Raw genomic sequence first — 20,169 nt, 5'->3', positions numbered from 1 at the left:
AATTGGGTATCAGGTAGTACATTATTTTCCATAATAATGGGTAGTATTTGTTTTAAAATTAACCTTTCTAGTATTTTAGCAAAGAATGGTAAGAGACTAATTGGACGATAGGATGATGGAAGATCAGGAGGTTTATTTGGTTTAGGGACTAATATTATAGTTGAAAATTTCCAGAGTAGTGGAAAATACGAAAGTCTAAGAATTGCATTGTATATTATGTGTGAGATGTGGACGATGGCTCTTTTTGGGAGACTTCTAGCTACTTCAGCAGTTATAAGATCGAAGCCAGGTGATTTATTCAGAGAGCTTTTTTGAATGGTATATTTAATATCGTTTGGAGTGAATGGTTTGACTGGTAAAGAGACGAGAAGTGGAGAATTAAGAAACTCATCGACCGTATTCAAATGCACAACATCACTTATATTAGAGTGTGGCTGGAATGTGTTAAATAGATGAAGCTTAAAAAGATCAGCCTTTTCAGTGTCCGAGCACGCTAAACTGCCATCAAATTTTTTGATTGGGAGGTTTGGTGCTTTATAACGTAGTATTTGTTTTGTTGTTTTCCAAAGAGTACCTTCCTTTGGAGAAAGATTAGATAGATGGTTTTGCAAGGTTGTAGATTTAAATTTGACAAGAATTGTTTTCAGGGAATTGGATAAATGGTTATAATTTAGACGGTGGGAAGGAAGACGAGTAAGTTGATAGAGGGCTCTAGCTCTTCGCTTTTCAGAAATTTTTGTACGTATATTTTTGTTACGGACAAGGTGAGGTAGTTGGGCATTGTGCACAGTGCCCGGACATTGTGTACAATGCCCAATTTTAGTGGTTAAAGTGAAAATAAAACACATTGCTCGGACATTGTGTACAATGACCGAATCCTTGAAGGGCAATGTATGCTACCATGTTCAAAACAATACAATTAAATAAATTTAATACAATATAATAATAAATATTAAATTTATTTATTTATTATTATTTATTAGATGAATATTAGTATACATGTATACATTAGTATACATAGTATACATTTGTCTTTTGCAATTTTCGTATTATCTACAGTTGTTAATTCTATATCACTTCCATCACTTTCATTATCATCATCATCACCTTCGGAAATGTCATCATTCGTCACCGCTAAAAAATATTAATAAAATGTTTTAGATGAATAAATATGACATACTTTTGTCTTGAACTTCGTGCACTTCATCATTAATATTGACATGTTCATCACCAATCGGGCATACGACAGCTAAAAATATATTTTTTTAATTGTTAATACCTACATATTATATTTATCGAAATATTATTTATACGTAGGACAGCCAAAATTCCTTTAAATTTAATACATCCATTTAATAGTAAAATTTATTATAATATTATAAGTATACGTACTTTTTTTTAAAGCTTCTTCTAAGTCTTCTTCTGTCTTCAATATAGATGAAATATTTTTTGGAAGTGATGAAGTGGGTAGTCCAACTTTAGCTTTTGTACCAAACATAGCCTCGTATGGTGAACATTTAATCACATGATGTAAACATCGGTTTTTCATGAATTGAATAAATTTCAGCCCCTCACTCCATCTTCTCGTATTATTGTCCTGGAGCCAAGTAGCCATCATATTTTCAATGTCTTGATTTGCTCTTTCGACGGAACCTTGGCTTCGGGAATGTCGTGGTTTTCCGTGAACTATTTTAAGTTCAGGCCACATATTACATAAGTCGCTAATAATCGTATTAACAAATTCTCGACCGTTGTCGCTATGAAGTATTGAAGGTGCACCAAATGTAGTAAAAATGTCCAAAAGAACGCAAGCAATATTTTCCGCGCGTTTATGGGTTAATGGACGCAGTAAAACAAATTTAGTTAAGTGATCTTGATAGACCAAAATAAATTTAAAGTTTTTATCGGGCTGAGCTTGCATGTCGATCAAGTCGACCTGGCAACGCGAATTCATTTCTGAGGAGAGGATTGGTCGTACAACTAAACCTTTTTTTATAGTACTTCCTTTTTTTTGACATGTTATACACAAATTTAGATTTAACATTATAATTTCCCTAGTAATATTTTTATATTTCAAATTTATTTCATATATCATTCTAAACATAATATTTAATTGAATTAGAAGTAGGCAATATTGGCACCACCAATTTTTCAACTTCACCTACCATCATAACATCATATTTTTTTAAAGCTTTATATTCTGTACCTGTTTAGCCGTGGTTTTTGTTTTTATTTCTTTAATTTTATTTATAAGTTCATATATTTTATTTTACTTAAAAATGTACTATTGGCATTTTTTTCACTGTATAATAACTTTAAACGTCTATTAAATTCGGTTTTCATGGTAAAATTTGGGAAAAAAAATTAATACAATATTAAAAACGTCACTGAACAACACTGAACACTGAACACACTACACAGTATATCTACAGTACTGGAGTATTGCTCAAATAATTTTAGACATATACCATCATAACCCACATCATAACCAAAACTTTCCAAATTATAACAGAGTAATAATAAAGATAGGTGGTCGATAAGATAACTAAAGAAGTGTTTGCACCCAGAGTCTGATCGATCATCAGTGATATGAGGCGTGCACCTATCACACACCTGCCACACATACACTCATACGCGTCGTCTGTTATTTTTCTATCATATTTATATTTTATCTTTGTATTGTTAATAATCGTTATATTTTGTCATTGTGAGTTAGGTATATAATATCTTAATTACGAGACGACGCGGTATCGTCCTTAGGTCGTCTCCGCGGTACCGACATATATTATACAGTAAATTTTTACATTGACCAAAAGAATGTCGGGCAATCCAAATTGCCCAGACATTGTTATAGAATGACCGGTCATAGTAAACAATTATTACTAACTGAATACTTTACCCGAAACTGATGGGCACTGTGCACAATGCCCGGCTATTGTTGCACAATGCCCGACTACCCCACTTTGTCCGTAACATATACATCGGAAGCGAGTCTAGGATAGCAGGGGGTGGATTTGTGTTTGTAGCCGACCAGGTAGCTCTTTGAATGATATTAGTTCAGTGGTTCCCAACCTTATTTATTCTACGCCCCCTTTGTAGATTTTCAAAAATTTCGCACCCCCCCCCCCCCACATATAAATTGAAAAAATTATAATTTTTTTGTTTACTTTACATTTTACAAATAAACTATATAATATTTAGAAAGACTACTTTTTTATTGATGATAGTAATTATAAAATATAAATAATTGTAAATAATATAGTATTATAATGAAATTATAAATTGACGTGAGTAATTAATTAAATTAGTAAAAAATATAAATAATAGAATGTATCATCAAATTAACATTTAATGTGAAGGCTGACAACACTTTTCTTTGGACAATTTTTTAAAGTTCGGCTCGATGTTTGATAAAGAACACCTCAAGTCAGATTCGACATCCAAGCGATTTCTATGTTTGGTTTTTATAATGGCCAAGCTGGAGAACCCAGATTCACATAAATAAGTCGATGAAAATTGTACAAGGACTTGTAAGGCTTCATTTGAAATTTCAGGATAAATGGGTTGGTATTTTACCCAAAACTCTTCCAAAGAGCTGCCACTGTTAAAATCAATTTTTGCGCGTGAATCGTTCTTCAGCTCGATTGCCTGTTCTTGAAATGTATCCGGCAATGTGTCTACGTTAGCAATGAATGGACAACTTGTTAGCGTATATTTCCAACTTTCGTTAGAAAAATCCGGAAAATATCGCATGAATTCATCAGTCAAACAGTCAAGATGTTCAATCACTATACTTTTCAATCCAGCAAGACAAATAGATTTTTCCTCATCAGAGATAAGTTCGTTCAATCGACGGAGAGACGAAAAATTAGGAGTCTCTTTGTTTACTCGGCGTTTCCACAGCTGTATCTTTTCTAGAAAGAGTTTATAGAATCTTTGGCGGTTATAATATTCGTATTCCTCCTTTGTAATTTGAGATTTAGGTTATTAATAGTTTCAAAAATATCTACTAGGTACGCAAAGTAGAATGTGAAGTTTTCATCGGTAAAATTCTCACGAAGATTGTCTTTTCCTAATTGTAAAAGCATAATTTCAACTTCACATTTTAATTCGTACTAACGTTCAAACATATTCCCTTTGGATAACCAACGAACCTCTGTATGGAATAATAAAACAGAATGTTCCGCGGACAGCTCTGAACAAAGAATCTTAAAAAGACGTGAGTTAAGTGCACTGCTTTTGATGGTGTTAACAACTTTTATACATACTTCAAGTACATTTTTAAGTTCAGATGGCAGCGTTTTTGCAGCTAAAGCTTGTCGGTGTATTACACAATGAGAACCAATTATTGACGGGTTTTTATTTTTTGCTAGGCTTACAAAACCCGATCTTGACCCTAGCATTGCAGGTGCACCGTCTGTACAGACACCTACAACATTTTTCCAAGACAAACCATTCTGATCAAAAAATATGTCAATGGCAGACAAAACGTCACTGCCTTTTGAGGTGGAATTTAAAGCCTGGGAAAATAGAAGTTCTTCTGCGATGGACTGTTCATTTATAAAACGGCAGTAAACTAATAGCTGGCAACAATTGGCCACATCAGTTGATTCATCACACTGGATTGCAAAGAATACGGAATGTTTTAATTTATGAATCAACTGATTTTTAATGTCCACTGCTAATTTATCTATACGTCGTTTCACTGTATTATCTGAAAGAGATAATTAAGCTATTTTCCTTTTGCTTTCTTCGCCAAGTACTATTTCAACAGCTTTAAGTATGCTAGGTTTAATTAATGTTTCACCCAAGGTATGGGGTTTCTTTTGCTGAGCCACCATGAAGGCGATGTGATATGAAGCTTCAACAATTTTTTCATTATTCTGTTGAAACTCACCGGTATGGTCAATTTTCATTTTACTTAAAGAATTTTTTTTAGCAACAAAAAACTCTTTAGGTTTTCCTTTTAGCATCGGATGAGCTGTGGTTAAATGTCGTTCTAGTCGACTAGGTCGGAGGGCATCGTTACTTAATACAACGTGACAAATAACACACTGAGGCTTTTGGACACCATCTTTTTCAATGAACGTAAAACCAAATTTGACATAATCATCGATATACGTTCTTATTTTCGGAGAAGCCATTACTTTGATATACGTGCACTCGCGACGACTACGTACCACGACACTGACGTGCACTGAGCAACTGCAAAATAAAAATAAATCGAGTCTAAACTAATCTAATAGTTTTTTCCCCTGGCTTTTTCTTATCGTACTGATTAATTTACGGACGATGTGGCTAAACACTTGTAATCTTTATCGATTACTTTATCAACTTTAACGACCCTATATTCTATAATCTATATTCTATAACGATAACCAGTCTTTATTAATTTTTCATTTTTTCTCTTCATTTTAAATATAATAAAATTTGATAAATATACTTTGTGATGACTGCTTGCGCCTCCCCAGCTATGTGTATACGCCCCCCAGGTTGGGAACCGCTGTATTAGTTAGATTATTTACCGCTAAATCTATGTCTTCGGGTGTTTTTAGTTTAATATTTAATTGAATTTCTGCATTTACAAAATCATGAAATTGAAGGTGATTTGTAAATTTATTAAAAAGTTGTGGTGTTTCTTTTTTAGTAGGAGTTGTATTTAGGGTTAGAAGAACAGAGGAGTGATCTGAATTCAAATCAAGGATATTTTTAGTGGTGCAATATAAATTATTTGGGATTTTGGACACAAAGATATCTAATATACAAGGCGTATTCATTTAAATGAATCAGAGCTCACCCTCAAGGATCTCCACCCGATCAACCACTGCTGGCAATATTGCTTCTGTAATGTCTGGCAAGTCTTCTAAACCAGCCTCTTCTTCTTCCGATCTGCTGACCCTTGTTGTTTTTAACAACACTATGGCTGAACATCAAAAAACACAAAAAGAAACCCTGGCCCAATGCAAACGCTTGTGTGAATCTCAAAATGCTCAATTTTCTGAGCTCAATGAAAACTTAGGTCGTCTTTCCTCTCAGGTTGTTGAATTAAAATCTGAGAACGACAAACTCCAAAAAATCATCTCTAGTCTCAGCAATCGAGTCCAAGATCTTGAATCTGCAAACAGTAGTCGTCTTATCTCCTCGGCTGACACCTTTCCTAGCATTTTCCATGAGATCACAGAACGTGAGCGCTGTTCTCGAAATGTCATTATTCGTGGTGCTCAAGAATCTTCTTCTTCTGTATTAGAAGATAGAGTCTCTAATGACGTCCTAAAAATAACCGAGGCTATCAAACCGTACTTTCCCGAATTACCATCAGACTTTTAAGCAATAAGGCTAGGTAAACCCAGTGATCGAGGTCCCCGACCACTCAAGGTTTTCTTCCAGTCCAAAGAAATATCCCAGAAACTTGTCTCAGACTATAATACTAATATCAGATCTTCTCATACTGACAATATGCGCCATCCCATTTCGGTTACTCGTGATCGCACTCCCAGTGAGCGTAAAGCAATTCGTCGCGTATACACTGATTTGGAAAATCGTAAAAAGAACGGTGATTCTGACTTAGTAATCAAATACAGAGATGGACTCCCCTATATTGTACCGGCCCGCAGATCATCCCAGGACAGACGCCATCAAACATCGAACTCGGCCTTTACCCAATCAAAAAACTAACAGTACTCGACTGTTCGCTGCCTAGGCAAGCACTCCGTCGCCTCAACAAAACTGTAAAAAATGACTCATGCTACTACTCCTGTTTAACTGATCCACTCTGCAATTGTATGTATAACATTAAACTTCGTTCTTCAAATTGCTCACGCTGCTACACTGCTGAAATAACTCTAGATTCTTTCTTGCTAGACTTCACTAACCTTAAAGCCTCATTTTGTAAACCTAATAATTTTTCTAATATTTGTAATAATAACTTTTGTGATAATGCCCTTAATTGTAACCTTAAAATATTCTATCAAAATGTTCGTGGTCTAAGAACAAAATTAGTTAGCTTCAGATGTTCTTTCCCCATGTTTCACTTTTATGATATCATTATCCTCACAGAAACCTGGCTGACTCCTGACATAAGTGACAGCGAACTTGGTTTCGCTGGCTTTCAAGTAATAAGACTTGATAGAAACCATAATAACAGCACTTCTACCCGAGGTGGCGGAGTTCTAATTGCTATCAAGGATACCCGTTCCTTTCAACCTATTTCACTAACCGTAACTAATGTTGAACAAGTATTTGTATTATTGTCCCTAAACTCTGGCCACTTATTGGTAGGAGGTGTATACTTACCCCCTCGATCCCCCCTTTCTGTAGTTGAATCCCATACCACTTCTGTTGAACACATCATTTCCTCTTATAAACCAAATTCCCTAGTCATATGTGGTGATTACAATCTCCCTAATATCAACTGGTCTTCTGATGAATTAGGATTAATCGGGACTAATGATCCCAGTATAATTACCACAACTATTATTGATTCTTTTTCTTACCTTAATTTTTTCCAGCATAATTTCTTTCGCAATAATCATAGCAGTATCTTAGATCTTGTCTTTTCCAACTGCAATAGAATTACAGTCAATTTAGCAACGGAATATTTGGTTATTCCTGATCCTTACCACCCACCTCTTCACGTGGTCCTTCCTTCACAATCTGACAAATCAGTAGTTAATACTCATACTTATAAAGATTTTAAGGCTGCAAACTACCCTGCCATAACGCAATTTATTAACTCCTTTAATTGGGAGTTAACATTTTCACAGTACACAATCGAAGATGCAGCCTCTGTTTTTAATGAAGCCCTACTTCATGCTATCGATCTGTTTGTTCCCACAAAAATATTTAAATTGCCAAAATTCCCTGCGTGAACTACTCCCTCTCTCAAAAATCTTATTTTGGAGAAAAAGCGAGCTCACGCACTCTATAAGTGCTCGAGGTCCCCCTATGACTACTCAGCTTTTTCCGAACTTCGTGCTAAATGCAAGCGCCAATCTAAAATAGACTACCAGTCTTATATAAAAAATACCGAAAACTCGTTCAATCGCAATCCCTCACTATTCTGGAAATCTATTAAAAATCTAAACCAGAAAAACACTATACCCGCCACACTATTTTGGAACAATGATAAGGTTGATACTCCTCTTGGTTCGGCTAACCTATTCTCTAAGTACTTTTATTCTATGTATAACAACTCTATTTCTCCACCCGTCAATATTTCTAATATTAATACTATTCCATATGAACTTCCTTCTAATTGTCACTTCTCCCTCAACGATGTACAACTTGCACTCAACTCTTTAAAAAACACCAATTCTAATGGCCCTGACGGGATTTCAGCACGTTTACTTTTTAATTGTCAAGATTCTATTGTTTATCCTTAATTCCTACTCTTTAGGCTATCTCTTGATGAGGGTATCTTTCCAGCTGCTTGGAAAACATGTTCTGTCACCCCTGTTTTTAAATCTGGAGTTCCCTCGCTCGTTTCTAATTACAGACCTATTTCCATCCTACCACACATTTCTAAACTATTTGAGTCCATCGTCTACTCCTCAATCAAAAGAAGTCTTAACCATATTCTAATGGATGAGCAGCATGGTTACCGTAGTGGGAAATCTACTGTCACTTGCAGCCTATCTTTCACATCATATATTTTAAAAAGCTTTGAATCTGATTGTCAAGTTGATGCTGTGTTCACGGACTTTAATAAAGCCTTCGACACTGTCATTCATAGCCGCCTTATCTCTGAATTGGATTCACTTGGTATCGGTAATCCTTTACTCTCATGGCTCCAATCTTATTTAAGTCATAGAAAGCAATTCGTAAGAGTTCACGGCGTTGACTCTGAATTATTTATTACTCCCTCTGGGGTCCCCCAAGGAGGGCATCTCAGTCCTCTTCTGTTCATCCTTTTCGTTAACTCAATTAACAGGTACATTTCATCCTCTAAAGTTCTTCTGTTTGCCGACGATATTAAATTTTTCTCAAAAATTACATCTCCGTCTGACAGTCTTCAACTTCAATCAGATCTCAATACTTTCTCTCTCTGGGCCCAGCGTATTGGCCTAACGCTCAACCTCAACAAGTGTCATGTTATGTCTTTTCATAGAAAACGTACTTGCATAATACATCCTTATTCCCTTAATGGCTCTACTCTCAAACGTGTATCCACTGTCAAAGATCTTGGGTTCTATCTCACTCCTTCTCTTTCCTTTGAACACCATATTGATGTTACGATTGGTAGAGCGTTAAAAACTCTGGGGTTCTTAAAGCGCAACACTAGCCTTTTCACGTCCGCTACTTGTCTTCGCTCCCTTTATTTTTCCCTTGTCCGCTCTGTCTTAGAATATGGCTCAGTTGTATGGTACCCATATCTAGCCAAGGACCAATTACGTTTAGAGCGTGTCCAAAACCGCTTCCTTTCCTACGCCGCCTTTATACTCAATATTAGTCACCCACCCCATGATTACCTACCAGTTAGAACTTCCTTAAATATCCATACTCTCGCATCTCGTCGTGTCGATGCTGACCTCTCATTCATCACCTCCCTCCTCAACGGCTCAATAGATGCCCCTAACCTTCTGTCCTCAATCTCTTTCCACGTTCCTGTGCATTTCACTAGAAATTACTCTTTATACCTTGTCTCCTCTCACCGTACTAACTACTCCTCTAATAATCCATTAGATAGAATGCTCCGCCTACTTAATAGCTCCTGATCTTTGGCTGACTATATTACTGTTATCTCTACTGAATGTTTTTGTCTTTAGTTTATTTTACCTTAGCATGTACTCTTCTAGCTGAACGCTGTTTAGTATAAGTTTAAACTTAAGTCTATAATTATAACTATATTTTCCATGTATTTTATTTCATTATTATCACTTCATGTTAATCTACTAATCGTACAATGTATCTATAAATTGCCGCTTGGCGTTAAATAAATAAATATATCTGGATTTTTTGAGGAGGAGGATGCCAATACGTTGGTCCAGGTGGAGCTAATACTTTAAATCCTTTAGTGTTTATAAAATTATATAATGTAAGACCACGCGGATTATTCACACGGCAACCCCAAGACTGATGTTTGGCATTGTAGTCGCCGCCTATAATAAAGTTATTTTTAATTGTGTTAAAGTACTCCGTGAATTGAGTGTTAGTGACATTGTGTTTTGGAGGAGAGTATATTGCTGCGACAGTGAGTGAAGTATTATTTACAATAAGACTGATAGCACAGGATTAAAGAAAATCTTGACAAAAGTTTGGTAAAGGATGAAAAGCAAGTGTGGATTTTACAAATATAGCAACGCCCCCATGTGCGGTGTTATCTGGATGATTAGTTTTGATTAAAGTATACCCAGGGATACGAACATAAGAATATTTAGTGAAGTGAGTTTCAGTTATGAGCGCAATATCGATGCGCTTGTTATTTAAAACAGTTTCTAGTTCAAGGGCGTGATTTTTAAGTCCATTTGCATTGAATTGAAGTATTAAGAGTGAGTTGTCAGTGACAGAATTTTTATTGTTAGAATTAGGCATTGTTTTTATCTATTAAGCTGGAGATTAATTTTGTGAGAAGAGATAACATAGGATGGATGAGAGATTTAAATTCATCAAGAAACGATGACAACGTTTTATTTATGTCAGGAGCATTGGTTTCTGGAGCAGTTGGTATACTATTATTGGTGTGGGTGTTGTGCGTAGCCTGAGCATATGTTTTTGTTAGAGGTGGTGGTTGACTAGGTAAAGTATGATCAGGAAGGCTACCTTGTACATTTAAAGGTTTAGATCTAAGGTTATCGTGTATAAAATTGCTTGTTGGGCTGCGTCTTTTCTTGCGTTGAATCTCTTTATAAATTGCACAGCCCTTGTAGTTGGCTGGATGGTTTTCTGAACAATGTGCACATTTTGGAGGATGATCACGTGAGTTTGGGAAATCAGTAGACTGGTGCTCGTCACCACAGCGGACACATCTGGATTTATAGCCACAATATGCTCTAGTGTGGCCATATTGTTGGCAATTGAAGCATTGGCTAATAGTTTTTGATTTATACGGTTCTTCTATTTTGATTTTGGTGTGCAAAAGCGATGTAAGTTTGAAGATTTCGTTTGCAATAGTAGTAGGCTCTAGATCAACGAAGAAGAGGGGGAGGGGGTTTTTTGTTACCTTATGGAGGACATTAGTTACTTGTCTTACCTCGAATAGGCGAACAGTTAAATCTTCTTTGATTAGATTTAATGGTGAGGTTGGGTGGAGGTTACGAATAACGACTCGTAAAGGCTTGTCTTCCTTGAGCTGGTACGTATGGAACTCAGCTTTTTCATCTCTAAGAAAGCGCACTAATGCTCTGTATGCAACAGGGTTCGTCGTTTGGATTTTTAAACAATCGGACGTAGACTTACAAATAAAGTTATCGACACCAATAAGTTCGATTAAGGTCAGGCAAAGTTCGGGGGAGTCTTCAACTCCTTTGACGAATATAGGAGGAGGTGGTTTTGATTGTATCCGGTATAATCGGCGGTTCTAAATCGATAAGATTGTCGTCCAAGTTTTCGTCTGTGTTAACATTTGAGAACTTCAAATCGATTTGTTGTAGAAAATAATTTTTTACGTATTTGTTGGGGTTTGGGTGATGTAGGATTATCAGATACTGAGGAGTCCGAGTGGATTCTTTTTGATTTTTGCTGAGTTTTTCACTCGCCGTCTGAAGAACTGTTAGTTTTGTTTGTATTTTTGTTTGAATGAGATCCAATGTTTTTATTTGCGTTTGTGGACGAGGAAGAAGGTTTATTATTATGATTTGCCATTTTCAGGTAGAACTGTGATTAGTTTAATCACGGTAGAATCGAAGTACTGCACAGCGATAGCGTATTTATTAATATAATAGTAATTACAATTACTACAAGGCCGCCGCGGCGGCACTTGATAAGAAACGACGTATACGGTATAACGCGTATACACGCACCTGGCGGTTTGCGAAATATTTATTTGTGTTGTATGTTTGTAACGAAGCAAGTGAATAAGATAACTTAAAAAATCGCACAAAACCGAAGGAAGTTGAATAACATTACAACCCGTAAGCAAATTCGTGAAATTTGAGGTAGGTAAGAAGAACAGTAAACACATTGGAGGCGCACAGGAGAACGCGTGCGCACCGGTTGACTGCTATCGCAGAACTGCGACATTAGTTAAATAAATTAATCAAACTCATAAGTACTAACCCACAATGAAAACCACATCTGCAAATTCAACGTTAGTGTAATATATTATTAATAACTAACCTTTATAACTTAAAAAGAAATTGAAAATGTTTTGATCAGTGCCAATAGTAATGGACTGAGTTATAATCAAAATACTTAATGTTTTTTAATGTATCAAGTAGGTCACTTCATTATTAACGATAAAAGTACAATATTACATTAATAATAAGTACAAAATAAAATGTTTATCTATATCGATGTGTTACTGCTGGGTGACTTCTTTCTTCACGTTTCCATGTCTTGTGTATAAATATTTTTTCGGACATATGCTTATTGTAAATACCATTACAGATTGTATATAAACCAATAAATGTTAAAAAAATATTAATATCGATAGTCAAAATAATTAGGTACCTAGGAATGTAATGTTATGTTATTGTACCAAAAACTGGAATTACTATTTTAGTATAAACATACAAATGGTTAGTTTCTATTATGTCTTACGAGTTATGACTTAATAAATATAAAAGTTACCATAATTTTATCTAATACAACTTAAATTTCATCATAATTATTTAGTTGACAGTATAAAAACTGCAGTGTTATAATTATTAATCAGATTAAATGACATAAGGTAAAATAAAATACCTAGGTTAAATTACAAGACACAAATACCACCACCGTTTATCTTACAGAGTGCTAATATGCAAATCGATGTGTCACACCACTTTTTTGTATTCTGCCGATTTGGACGTGAAAAATAAACAACAAGAATACGTAACACCTCGTTTGTATGAGAATTTAGCCACAAATATCATTCAATTGTTTATTATTACATTTAAGATAATATTCTTAAGGTGGTTCTAGCCGGTTGAAAAATTATCGCTTTTAGACCTCTGGCTGTGACAAGATTGTGAGATTTCGGTTGGTCCGATTTTTATTCTGTACAAATCTCAAGATTTCCTGACATCTTTTCTAGATCTTGATCGAGGCTTTTTTCGAAATGTAAATTTTTGCCTTGGATATCCACAATTAAAAAAATTATAAATTTGGACATTTTGTTTTCATCATACCAAAGACATAAATTCATATTTCGGAAAATCCCTCGGTCAAGACCTGGAAAAGATGTCAAGCAACCTTGATGTTTTTACAGAATAAAAATCGGACCAACCAAAATCTCACAATCTTGTCACAGCGGAAGCATATTTCTGTTCAAAAAGTAAATTAGTACACGGCCGTATTTTATTATATTGACATGTGCATGCGAGTGCGGGAATGCTAGACGCGGCGCGACTCCACTGGCGTCGGACGAATATTATTTATAAACACATTAGCGATTAGATTTATAGATAGCTAATGATAAATACCGATAATATAATTTTATTTACTAGGAAATCAGTAAATCTATACATACATAATATATGTATAAAACGTATAACGATAGTGTTACACTTTTCTGTCTCGTAAATTGTATTACAATTTTGAAATGGATAATAAAATATTTTATTCTGTGTTCCAATTCATTTCCAAATTACAAAACACGCACGTGTGTTTCTAAACGTGTTCATTTAAATTGTGCTTGTGTTCCGTGTCATAAACGTTTCTTTTTGTATTGTTTTTTTACATTTGAAAAATGAATAGTAAAAGTGGTTGGCGAAAAGGTAAAAAACAGAGTTATTTTCCTAGCAAGGCTCCCAAGAGAAAGGGGAATATAGCTGAATTTAACCAAAAAAAGGTAAGTGTTAATTTGTTTAACAAAATTATAACTTATACTAAAAATAAATGTACATAAAATTAAAGTACCTAATACATTATTTTTATAAAATTGAAGTTTTTAATAAATTCTCTAAAATATAAAAACGTTATAGTTTACTAGGTATCATAATTCATATCCTTATAGATTTTGAGTGAAGCTAAGAAGCTATATAAGTAGTTTTACAAAAATGTTAATTTTTTTAATATTTGTCTCCTCGAAAAAGTGCTTAGATCAGTACGTATAGACACATATGTTTCTGGTAAAGAATTTTGTTTGCATAGTACTTTATATAAATACTTTTTCATAATTCTGAATAGAATAGCTATAAGCTTAAACTACCGAAAAATTTAGTAAAAACTGGAAAAAGGGCCGTTACATTTTCATGAAATCGGTTTTAGTTATGAGGTCGTTACTCCAAAATAATGGTTAAATATTTACCAAAAAAAAAACAATTTCAAAATAATATTACCTATAATACAGATAATATTTATTTTTATTTTGTAGAAAAAAGAAATTGATCGAATTGAAAATAATGAAAATGTAATATTGAATCGTGATGTTCGTGTGTAAGTATACAATAATTTAGCCACTAGGGAAGTGTTTTTATATAAATATATAATAATATTCATATTAATTTACAATGTATTGATTTTACAATGATGTGTGTTTTTTTATTTTGTTTGTGTCTGTTATCACGTTTTGGGGCAGTAAAAGTGCTCCGATTTTCTCGACCAGCAACTTTTCTGATAGGAAAATTAATGTAGTTGATACTTTGGGGTGGTCAAAATTAAAAAATGTCCAAAAGTTTTTAAACGCGGCGGGAAAAACAAACAAAAAATCGAGAAAAATACGGGAATTTTTACGCAACGCACATTTTTGGAAAAATCGAGTTTTCTTTTTGGTATAAAACAAAAAACAATAATCGTAGATACATGAAATTTTGACAAAATTTTTATATTTGCAATCTCAATACACTATCAAATTTTCAAAAAATCCACTTGCCCGCTTTTTTTTTAGAGTCATAAATTCTGATGACACTATGGAAGATCTGGCTTTACCTTTGGCGATGGAAAATAGTAATGACGAAGACAAAGCAGATGAAATTAATCTTGAAGGAAGGCGGATTGTGGACATAAATCACATATTTAAATCTATAAAATCAATTAATCATTCTCCATTTGATTGTACTTTCAATAATTTAACTTTTAGTCATGAAGTAAGAAATGGCTTTATAAGTTCATTTTATTTTACCTGCAATTTTTGTCACCAAAAAGAAGTTATACATTCTGAAGCACCATGTACTAAATTTAACACTAATATTGCAATGGTGACAGCTGCTGTAAATATAGGACAAGGGTAAGGTTAAATCGTCTTTTTTTACATCAGTGGCCTTATTTTTAAATGAAGAATTTTATATTATATTTTTATATTCCAATTTTTTTCGTTAACTATGCCACTTTATAACATACATTTTCAACTAATTATGGTATAATGATAATTTAATGTTTAATTTTAGGCATGCACAACTTGAAGAATTAGGAGCTATAACTAACATGCCTGTTATGTCAAATAGTAAATATCAGTTACTTCATAACGATATTTCCACATATATGAATGAATTATCATGGGAAGACATGGAATTAGCTGGCAAAGAAGAAGCGAAAATTGCTATTGAAAATAATGATGTCGATGCTGAAGGTAGACCAATGATTGCTGTGATTGCAGATGGCGCTTGGTCTAAACGATCATACAAAACCAAGTACAATGCTCTTTCTGGAGTTGTAAGTTTCAATTGATTAGACTCAATAATAATTTTATATTTTGTAGAATATAAATATATCAGTTAATTTAATTTTTAGGCTTGTATTGTTGGAGCTAAAACACGAAAAATTATGTTTATTGGCGTAAGGAATAAGTACTGCTGTGTATGTCAACGAGCTTATAAAAACAACACAGAACCTAAAGAACACATGTGTTTTAAAAATTGGAACTTTCCATCCACTGCTATGGAAGCAGATATCATTGTCGATGGTTTCAAAAAAAGTCTTGATATGCATAATTTGATATATTCACGTCTCATAGGTAATATTATTAAGATATATATTATAATATACTATATGTTTTCTAAAAGTACTTTTTTAGATACAATAATTAAAAATGTATTTGCACCAACATGTTGGAGTTCACACTCTACACATAGTTTATTATCTATAGTCCAAGTTTCATAAATTATGAATTTTTCTTTATACGTTCATTTCACGAAAAATATCAGATATCTTTACCAGGGACGGAAATCGTTTTAAATTTATTTAAATATTATGTTAAAAAGGTGGGTAAGTGGATGTCGCTCTGCAGTACAGTAGGTGACAAGTGGGTCACTGTAATGGATGGTGTTAAATTTGAATTCAATGATATAATATCATTGTATAAGAAAAACGATTCTGAGCGAAAACAGTCAGTCAGTCTATGATATTACCAAGTATATATTTGATGATATTATTGTGAATAAAGTAATTTATATATAACCTATTTACGTGGAACCTTGTTTTAAATTTTTAATCCTTAGCTACAAAATTTGAACATTTTATAAATTTTTAACTACAAAATAATTATTACATTTTAAATTTGACAAATTTTGGCAAAATTTGAACTTTAAATGCTTATAAAAAAAAATTATGCATATATATTTTCTATATTTTTCAACTGCTATTGTAACAATATATAAGGGTCCTTATATTAAATTTTCACGCTTTTTTACCCAACAAATAAAATTTTATTGATATTTATAGAAAAAAAAACTAAAAAAATTGAAAACTGACAATATCCGTAAACAGTTCAAAAAGAATCATATTATTTTCAAATTTTTATCGTGTATAGAAAATGCAAATATAAACAACCAGTGAAAATTTCATGCAAAAAACTATAATATTTTGATGAAATGAATAACATTTATGTAATAAAATTTAATTTATATTTGATTTTGAACGAAGTGATGAATGTATTGATTTTACAATGATTTGTGTTTTTTTGTGTTGGTGTGTTTTGAATGTTTTGTGTCTGTGTACACTGTACAGCATAACTAGTCAAAATAATCTAAGGTTAAAAAATTCAATACTAAGTTTTCCATAAGTTTTCCTTCGAATAGCTATAGAGAAAACTTGAAACGTAATTATATACGTATTATATATAACCAATAGGGGATTTTAAAGCTATGCTTCTTTTTCTTATATATGAGATAGAAATATAATTTTTATATATAAATTCGTTTCACGTCATTTTTTAATTGTATTCAGTATAATACGTAAATTTTATAATATATATATAATGCATAGTTAAATGTACATTTCAATTAATGTTATTATAGGTGATGGTGACAGTAGTGTCATGAATAAACTGCATTTGGCCAAACCCTATGGAAGTGATTTTGTTATAAAAAAAATTGAATGTTCGAATAATATTTTACGTAATTACGTAAACAAATTAAAAGACATTGCTACAAAAAGAAGAACAAATAGAGGCGTGAATATTCCTGGTAATATTAGACAAACAATAAAAGACAGAGTTTTGCGTCTGAGGTATGCAATTACTGAAGCTGTGAAGTATTGGAAAAATCAAAAAGACATCTCGTTTGAAGAAAAATTGTTGAATTTAAAAAAAGATTTAATAAATGGCCATAGTCATGTTTTTGGTGAGCATACAAACTGTAGAGTTTATTTTTGCAACGGGACAAAAGATGGTGAAATAAATGTAGTACCAGAAATGAAGTCTTTAGGGATTTGGGATGAATTAGTGGCAGCTAAAAGTCTCATTTTATTTCACGCAGAAAGTTTATTGTATAAAGTTAATAATAATGCAGCAGAGTCGTATAACTCCATTTTGGCAAAATTTATTGGCGGTAAACGGGTAAATTTTTCAATGCGTGGATCATATAGTTTACGATGTAATGCCGCGGTGACATCCTACAATGAAGGCCCTAGACGTTTGTACTCATTACATAAAAAAATTTCTAAGCGTAGTCCTGGAATATTTACTAAAAAGTACATATCAAAATCTATTTTAAAAAGTGAATCCAGAAGTAAACGACGACTCTTTCATCCTCCTGTCTATAATAAAACAGTACATGGACCAGATGAACATTATGGAGCTACAGCGGATTTAACTACTTCTCCAGATATGTCTAAAGAAGAATATGAAATTAAAAAAGATATTTTTTTATCTCGTTTGAAACTTACCGGAGAACAAATAGAGCAAATTGAAAAAGGTATATGATTCATGATTAAACCTTACATATTTTTTTAAATAAAATATATTTAAAATAAAATTATTTCATAATATTAATTTTGATTTTAGACACACGGCGACAAAATGAATGCACAGAGTGGCATCTGCACAGGAAAAAAAGATTAACTGCTTCTTATTTCGGTAAAATATGCAAACTTAGAGTTAAAACATCACGAGCTAAAACTGTTTCGAATATTTTGTACGGTTCATTTAGTGGAAATAATGCAACAAAATATGGAACACAAAACGAAGAAAACGCAAAATGTGCATTATCTGGAATTTTAAATAAAACTATTGTACCGTCGGGATTAATTATTGATTAAGATTTGCCGTTTTTAGCTGCTTCTCCAGATGGTCTGATTGATGGAGATTCACTGGTTGAAATCAAGTGTCCAATAACTTCTAAAGACCTAACTCCTGAAGAAGGTATAACAAGAAAAAAAATTACAAGTTGTGAAATTGTGAATGGGCAGCTTCGATTGAAACGTACGGATACATTTTATTACCAAGTACAAGGTCAACTTCATATTTCAAAGAGACAATTTTGTTATTTTTGTATTTGGACACCTCGAGGTATGCTGCATGAAAAAATTAAAAGAGACGACAATTTTTGGTCAGAAAAAATGTTACAACAATTAACTAACTTCTACTATCACTGTTTATTGCCAGAAATGGTTGATTCTCGATTTGATAGAAATTTACCTATTAGGGATGGACTTGCATCAGAAAATGAAGATAGTTCCTAGTTGGTAAATTATTACATTTATAATTATTATTTCATTTATTTAATTATCATTTAATTTGTATTTTTAATTTTACGTGATGCAACATATTTTATTCAGTTCAAAATAAAATAATGTATATTGTATTTGTATATTATATTAATGAACAAAAGGCATATTCAGTTCGTGTTTATACTGCGTACAGACAACACGTTTATTATCGCGAGTCCCGTATTTATTAGCTTCGATAGCATACAGTCAACGCAGTCAATATAAGCAGGTAAATATGGTAATTATTTAATACCGTAGGCGCGCGCTCAAAAAAAAAAAACAACCAGGGCACAAGCCCAAAACACTAAATCATGTTCACAAAAAAACCCGCGATGAAGAGCCCATCAATCCGTCAAAACCCACCAACCAACACAAAGTCAACTGTTACAAAGTCACCCAGTAAAATCAATCAAATTAAAACCTCACAGGTATTAACAACCAAATCAACGCCACTAGTAACCAAAATAACCCAGCAAATCCTCACACCACAGAAGACCTCCTCATCAACAAACAATCTCGAAGCACAAATATCCGCAGATGCACACAAAAAATCTTTTGCCTCAACTGTAGCAAACAGCCTAATCCCGAAAAAAGAACAAGCAATATTAATAGACATAAACGAAACATTCCCGCACAAAGATTATATTATCGCTATCGGCAATATTGTAAAACCGGCCAACATCATCTTCGCCTCCCGTATATCGAATAAACGATTGTGCATTTTCCTAACTAATAAAGCATTAGTAGACAATCTCACTATCAACCACCCAATAATAACAATTAATGAACAACAATTCAAAATCCGTAAATTGCATAACCCAAACAAACGAATAATTATATCTAACGTCTATCCCAACATTCCGCACGAAGCCATAGAACATGAATTTAACAAACTTAATATAGTTTTGCTTAGCAACATCTCATTTTTAAGAGCAGGTATACAAGATGCCGACTTCTCCCACATTTTAAGCTTTCGTCGTCAATTATTCATAAGTCAAGAAGACGTAGAAAAACTCCCTAGTTCAATCCTAATCAACTACGATGACACAAACTACAGAATATTTATATCGGACGACTCGCTAACATGCTTCTTATGTAAAACGCAAGGCCACATTGCCTCAAATTGTCCGAATAAACCTGAAGAAAACACAATCATAACACAGACGG

At 33.3% G+C, this 20,169-nt stretch overlaps 2 pseudogenes; one reads left to right on the top strand and one right to left on the bottom strand.

The window, feature by feature from the left end:
• Positions 1-3,348: 3,348 nt before the first annotated feature.
• On the bottom strand, positions 3,349-5,144 carry LOC132947212 (SCAN domain-containing protein 3-like; annotated as a pseudogene).
• A 12,790-nt stretch (positions 5,145-17,934) lies between these two features.
• LOC132947200 (uncharacterized) lies at positions 17,935-18,975 on the top strand (annotated as a pseudogene).
• Positions 18,976-20,169: the final 1,194 nt, after the last annotated feature.

Source organism: Metopolophium dirhodum, chromosome 1 (assembly GCF_019925205.1).
Source record: "Metopolophium dirhodum isolate CAU chromosome 1, ASM1992520v1, whole genome shotgun sequence".
Lineage (NCBI taxonomy): Eukaryota > Metazoa > Arthropoda > Insecta > Hemiptera > Aphididae > Metopolophium > Metopolophium dirhodum.
This window is presented reverse-complemented; position numbering and strand designations above follow the sequence as displayed.